The sequence below is a fragment of the Hyperolius riggenbachi genome, chromosome 12 (assembly GCF_040937935.1).
Source record: "Hyperolius riggenbachi isolate aHypRig1 chromosome 12, aHypRig1.pri, whole genome shotgun sequence".
NCBI lineage: Eukaryota > Metazoa > Chordata > Amphibia > Anura > Hyperoliidae > Hyperolius > Hyperolius riggenbachi.
Genome location: NC_090657.1, coordinates 222,289,004 through 222,296,608, shown reverse-complemented (window position 1 = coordinate 222,296,608; position 7,605 = coordinate 222,289,004).

Genomic DNA, 7,605 nt, shown 5'->3' with positions numbered 1-7,605 from the left:
CTTTGCAGTGCGACGTTCTGATTTACAAAGCAGCAGTTACGACGCACCACAACGCTCCACTGTGGTGGACACCTACATAGCGTTGTCTCTCGCGCTGGACTCCAATCCTGATATGATTTGGCAAAAGACTTACAACTGGGGATTTGTTTAGTGAGTTTGTAAAGGTCATCTATAGACACTCCAAGATTTACTGCAGGAATTTGTAATTATGGGGTAAGAGAAATGTATTTCCTTTTTTTTTTTATTTAGTTGTTGACGTCCATAAGCAGCACCCTGGGTCAGGGGCGTAACTAGAAATCACTGGGCCCCCCTGCGAATATTTGGATGGGGCCCCCCCCATAGGTGCCAAATAATCGTAATGGGGCAGCGTTTCACTGTAAATTAATTGTAAAGTGGGCAGCATTTTACCAGACAATCGTAATGTGGGCCAGAAAATCGTAATGTGGGCAGAGTTCACCAGAAAATCGTAATGTGGGCCTTTAGAAAATCATAATGTGGGCAGAGTTCACCAGAAAATCGTAATGTGGGCACCAGTCACCAGAAAATAGTAACGTGAGCAGCAGTCACCAGAAAATTGTAACGTGGGCAGCATTCACCAGACAATCGTAATGTGGGCAGCGTTCACCAGAATATCGTAATGTGGGCCAGAAAATCGTAATGTGGGCAGAGTTCACCAGAAAATTGTAACATGGACAGCATTCACCAGACAATCGTAACTTGGGCAGTGTTCACCAGAAAATCGTAATGTGGGCCAGAAAATCGTAATGTGGGCAGCGTTCACCAGAAAATCGTAACGTGGACAGCATTCACCAGACAATCGTAACGTGGGCAGTGTTCACCAGAAAATCGTAATGTGGGCCAGAAAATCGTAATGTGGGCAGAGTTCACCAGAAAATCGCAATGTGGGCAGCAGTCACCAGAAAATCCTAATGTGGGCAGCATACACCAGAAAATCGTAATGTGGGCAGCAGACACCAGAAAATCGCAATGTGGGCAGCAGACACCTGAAAATCGCAATGTGGACAGCAGACACCTGAAAATCGCAATGTGGGCAGCAGACACCTGAAAATCGTAATGTGGGCAGCAGACACCTGAAAATCGTAATGTGAGCAGCAGACACCTGAAAATCGTAATGAGGGCAGCAGACACCTGAAAATCGCAATGTGGGCAGCAGTGACCAGAAAATCGCAATGTGGGCAGCAGTGACCAGAAAATCGTAATGTGGGCAGCAGACACCTGAAAATCACAATGTGGGCAGCAGTGACCAGAAAATCGTAATGTGGGCAGCAGACACCAGAAAATCGCAATGTGGGCAGCAGACACCAGAAAATCGCAATGTGGGCAGCAGACACCAGAAAATCCTAATGTGGGCAGCAGACACCTGAAAATCGTAATGTGGGCAGCAGACACCTGAAAATCGTAATGTGGGCAGCAGACACCTGAAAATCGTAATGTGGGCAGCAGACACCTGAAAATCGTAATGTGGGCAGCAGACACCAGAAAATCGTAATGTGGGCAGCAGACACCAGAAAATCGCAATGTGGGCAGCAGTGACCAGAAAATCGCAATGTGGGCAGCAGTGACCAGAAAATCGTAATGTGGGCAGCAGACACCAGAAAATCGCAATGTGGGCAGCAGACACCAGAAAATCGCAATGTGGGCAGCAGTGACCAGAAAATCGCAATGTGGGCAGCAGTGACCAGAAAATCGCAATGTGGGCAGCAGACACCAGAAAATCGCAATGTGGGCAGCAGTGACCAGAAAATCGTAATGTGGGCAGCAGACACCAGAAAATCATAATGTGGGCAGCAGACACCAGAAAATCGCAATGTGGGCAGCAGACACCTGAAAATCACAATGTGGGCAGCAGTGACCAAAAATCATAATGTGGGCAGCAGACACCTGAAAATCACAATGTGGGCAGCAGTGACCAGAAAATCATAATGTGGGCAGCAGACACCTGAAAATCACAATGTGGGCAGCAGTGACCAGAAAATCACAATGTAGGCAGCAGACACTAGAAAAAAAAATGCACCTGTGGAAAAAAAAACAATTCACTTACCTGACAGAAGTCTTCTCCTCTCCCGGCATCTGGCTCCCAGCTCCCCCAGTCCTCCTGCAGCACATCTCCCGCGCTGACAGGCAGAGTGCAGGGCTACGGCAAGATGGCTGCCGAAGCCCTGTACTAGAGACACAAATAGTCTCCAGTGTAGGGCTTCTTCGGCGGCCATCTTGCCGTAGCCCTGCTCTGCCTGCCGGAGACTATGCAGGCTGCTGGTGGAGCAGGGCTGCGGGGAATGAACTGGCGCAGCGTCTATTAGACGCTGTGGCCAGTTGAGCACCTTGCTGGGGGGTCCAGAGCAGCGCTCCCCCCACGCACAGTGAGCGGGCCCCAGAGCAGCCCCGGGCGGCCGGGCCCCCCTGCGGCTGAGAGAGTTGCATCCCCGGTAGGTACGCCGGTGGTGACAGCCTTTCCTCCTCCGGGCCCCTGACTTGCTAGGGGCCCCCCTGCAACTTCAGGGGCTGCAGGGTCTATTCCTACGCCCCTGCCCTGGGTTATTAGCAGGTGCTTGGGTTAGTGTGGTGGTCTGTTGATCATCCATGAAAACATAAGCTCCTAATATCTTGCCTGGGGGGGGGGGGGGGGGGGGGGGGCATTCCTGCCTTTTACCAAGTTAGGACTTCCTTCTACCAGTGAAATATGATGGACTCCAAGTATACTGCTGAAAGACCTGAGTTGTAACTCCTCTGAGTGGAGGCCTTGTGGCCATGGACAAGCCACCTGCGTCACAGAATAGTATAGAACTGGCCATTACTTGGCGGTTTGTACATCTGACAATGTTTTTATTTGGTTGCTTTGCTCAGAGCAGCCCATTACAAAGGTTATAAATGAAGAATTAAAAAATTGGACTAATCTTTATAACAAGTGAGTTTAACCTGTTCCATCAATAGGAAATTTGGAAGCACAGGGCTTAGAACCAACAATTCTTCCACTGCAGGCCAGAGCAGCAACTGTCTGAGACACCAGCTCCTCTTGTACTTGAACCTGCTCTTGGTTTGGGTTAGTGTGGTTCTATATGGGTACTCAGGCTGTACCTTTGGAGACCTGGGATTGAATCATAGTAGTAGCAGTGTTTTACTCCTTAGGTGTGTAGAGATTTGATGATCCATGAGAAATGTATCTCTTGGCATTTAGCCCAAGTGATTATCAGCCAGTAAAAGCCTTTGTAAAAAAAAAAAAACACCAAGGCTTGAACCTGAGCTTTCAACACCTTCCAAAGTTGAAATATATTTTTTTTCTACTAGTGAAGTATGATGGACGAGCTCATGTGGTTGGGAGAAGGAGATAGCTCAGTGGTGTGGGTCTCTGACAGTGGTGCTGAGAAGCCTGAGTTCAATCCTGGTGGACACTGTTAGAGATTCTGACTCTGATCTTGTTAATTCTTTATTAAGCTGTCAAGCTTTTCTACTTGTGAAATATGATGGACCAGCACATATGGTCAGGAGAAAGAGATAGCTCAGTGGTATAGGTCTCTGCCAGCAGAGCTGAGAAGCCTGAGTTCAATCCTGGTGGAGATTCTCACTCTAATCTTGTTATTTCTTTGTCAAGCTGTTCTACTTGTGAAATACGATGGACGAGCACATGTAGTCAGGAGACGGAGATAGCTCAGTGGTATGGGTCTCTGACAGCAGTGCTGAGAAGCCTGAGTTCAATCCTGTAGGAGATTCTTGCTCTAATCTTATCTATTTATTAAGGTGTCAAGCTATTCTACGTGTGAAATACGATGGACGAACACATCTAGTCAGGAGAAGGAGATAGCTCAGAGGTAAGGGTCTCTGACAGCAGTGCTGAGAAACCTGAGTTCAATCCTGGACTCTGACAGCTCTGTTGAAACACCTGAGATCAACCCCTCTGAGTGAAGACCTTGTGGCCCATGGACAAGCCACCACAGCTCCTGAGTCCCAGGTACAAGAGGGGTGCCTGTAACATAAGTCAATGACACCAGATAGCGTGGGGCCTCTTCCCCCTTACCCCATGTCTATGTGGTCTATCCATCTGACAATATTTGGAGTGGGCTGTCTTGCTCAGGACAGCCCACTTTCATACTTAGTAAAAATTTCCCCCAACTTTTTTTTTTTTTTTTTTTTTTTTTTTCCCACTCATCACCCCCTAACTTCTCCCTACCTAGGAAGCCCACCTAATAATGTACCTTATTTCCTTCAAGTTAAACTTGCCTAGTAAGGGGTTTGAACTCAGGTCTCCAGCACAGCAGGTCAGACCTCCAACCACCTGAGCCACCAGCTCTGGTCATACACAGATCTCTTCGTCCATCATACTTCACATCTACACTTCAAATCTAACAGCATATCCAAAAACTCCGAGAAGCAAATATCCAAGAAATAAAGCAATTTTCATCTTGACTTGAATTCATGTTTCACTGCACCAGTTATTGGATGTCAGTTCTGAAGTTTTATCTCCGACTTATGCAGCCCGTTAGTGAAGCAGCCCAGAGCATTAGTAATCGGGAGATCATCCAGCAGTGTGATCGATACCCTAGTTTTAGTCATGAAGACTCTTTATTGATTCGTGAAATATGATGGAGAAGGTGATAGAGGTAAGAGCTCTGACAGTAATGCTGAGAAATCCTGATATCAACCCCTCCGAGTGAAGACCTTGTAGCCCATAGACAAGGCATTACAACAGCTCCTGTGTCCCAGGCTCAAGTGGGGCGCCTGTAATGTGTGTTGGAAATACTTGTGGTGTATCTGATATTTGGAATGGACTGATATGTTCATGGCAGGCCAATCTAAAAGCTGTATTTAGTGAAATGTAACCCCTTATATTACTCTTAACATCAGTAGAAACCACTTTTGTTTGACACATTCCACCAACAGGTCATATAGAACCAATTTGGGACCTCTGAGGGGTAAAGTGCTCAGGTCCACAGGAGAGATTGGTCCCAGGACTCCCCATACTGTGCTCAGACCAGTAACCACTGGAGGCATCAGCTGTTCTCATGCCAGTGTATGCTTGTCAGTGGACAAGTATAGTGATACTCCACATATAGAATGATAAACAAAAAGCAGCAACAATCATGTGGTGGATGTAACAGGATCATCTAAGCCTTAGTATGCACAGAGGCTAGCGATGTAGAGAATGCAAGGATAAAATGATGTTTATTGATCACAATTGTATATAGTATATAAGTTTTGCCTTGTGTCTGCAGGAAACACTGACAATTGCCTGCGAGCCGTTTTCTGCACAATATGTGTGTTTGTCTGCAAATGAACCAAGCATGGGCATCTGCAACCCCCACCCCCCCAGGCTAACAGCAGCCCCCCAGGCCAAACAAACCAGTAACTTCAGGGGTGCAGCCATGGCTCAGGTGCCATGCCTGCCCCTGTCCTGTGCCACCACCTCTGCCTCCTTGTGTGTCCGCCTGCTGTGTCTCATCCCCGCTCAGCATCACTCAGACTTCCGATCAGCCGGAAACCAGTGAGAAGCATCATTTGTCACTTCAGCAGCACAGTGTCCACAGGGGGAACCATGCGCCCACTTCTCTTTGGTTACCGGCTGATCGGAGGTCTGAGCGATGCTGCCTGTTACATGATAGGGACAGGACACGGCAGGGGGCGGTGCTGATCCGAGGTCTGACATCACGGTGAGTGGGGTATGGGTCCCTGTCACTACCTAAACTAGGAGAGTATTGCGATTTCCTGAGCGCTTTTAAGAATAAGGGCTTGTTCATACTACAAGAGCTTTTCTTAGCGCTGTGTGATTTTAAAAGCCCTTGCTAATGTTATCCTATGTGTGTGTTCACACTGGAGCATTGTTATTTTGTAAAAATCCCCCATAGCATTGCATTAGCAAAAGCTTTAAAATCTATAACTCTTAAAAAGCTCCTGTAGTGTGAATTAGCCCTGAATACATTGTAATTATTCTTTTCCGGGTCAAAGAGTTCACTTCCTGACGAACGTCAGGAAGTGAAAAAAATGAATTGCTCTGCAAAAGCGCTTAGAAAAGCATTGTACACGAAATCGCGAACGCGGAGGTAAGCACCGGAAGGCGGTACAAAAAACTGAGCACAGAATCGCAAACCGCTAGTGTCACGATAGCGATTCATGATGTGAACAAGGCCTTACAATGTTTTATGATCATCATTAAAAAGGGTAATACTATAACCTAATCCAAGGTGTGTGTCAGCAGACATAGAACAGCAAGTGGAAGTCGAACAATCACAGATATCTGTACACTTGAGGAAAACACTGTCACATTCTGCTGATGGGGGTTTGCTATAATATAGTTTGGATGTTTCAACCTCCCAGATATTATCAAAGTGGGGCATACTGTCATTATTTATTTACTGCATTGACCTCAGAGAGAAACCTCAAAAAGCTCAGGTCAGACTTATACAGTACCTACTACACACTTCAATGATGGTTGGCCAATCACTGACCAATTTTATCACCGCAATGTAGTAGGATTGTCAACAGACATTGAATACTATGAGCAGATTGTGTAGGTAAGCTCTTCTACTACATGGAGGTAGTAACATTGTTCAGTGATTGGCCAGTTATAATTGAAAGTGTGTACTAGGCCTTAGGGTGCATACACATGCAATTTTGATTGGACAATCACTGACCAATAGAGATGGCCCAAACCTCCGATTTTCGGTTCGCGAACCGCCACAAAAGTTCAGTTCGCGCGAACCGCCACAAAAGTTCAACCGCGAACCGCAATAGGCTTCAATAGGGGGGAGAACTTTGAAAACTAGAAACACTTATGCTGCCCACAACAGTGATGGAAAAGATGTTTCAGGGGTCTAACACCTGGAGGGGTGCATGGCGGAGTGGGATACACGCCCAAAGTCCCGGGGAAAAATCTGGATGTGACGCAAAGCAGCGTTAAATTAAGGAACATGGGATTTTCTTCTGATCGGTGCTGCGTGGACTCTCCAGCCCGCAGCACAGATTAGGATAGAGCCAGGGCGATCAGACTTACCCCCTTTTTTCCCCACTGGGGGATGTCCTGCTGGGGGGTCTGATTGCCGCCGGCTTGCTGCGCTTTGCGGGGGGGCTCTTCAAAGCCCCCCTCCGCAGCGTTTTCGGCGCTCCCGTCCTCTCAGTCCCTCCCTCTCCCTGTATGAGCTGCGCAGGACGGATATCCGTCCTGCGCATTGTAGGATAGGCTTCAGCCTATCAAATGACGGCGATCAGAGGCTGCGCAGCAGCGCCGTATGATGTAAGCAGCGGGGATTTCTTCCCCGCGTGTTTACATTTTGCCGGCGAGCCGCGATCGGCGGCTCTCCGGCTGTTCACGGAGACACCCTCCGTGAACTGACATGGAAAGGCCGGTCGATCGAGCGGCCGTTTCCATGGTAACCCACTTCCATGGTAACCCACTATGGGCGTTAGCTGGTCCTTAAGTGGTTAGGGCAGAAATCACATTGAATGATAAATTGCAGGCAGTGGCGTAGCTAAGGAGCTGTGGGCCCCGATGCAAGGTTTACAATGGGGCCCCCCAAGCACTCTATACATAACAATTGATACGGAGCACCAAAACCTGCCAATGGCAACTACAGTGTCAGAGGTGCAAGAAGGGGG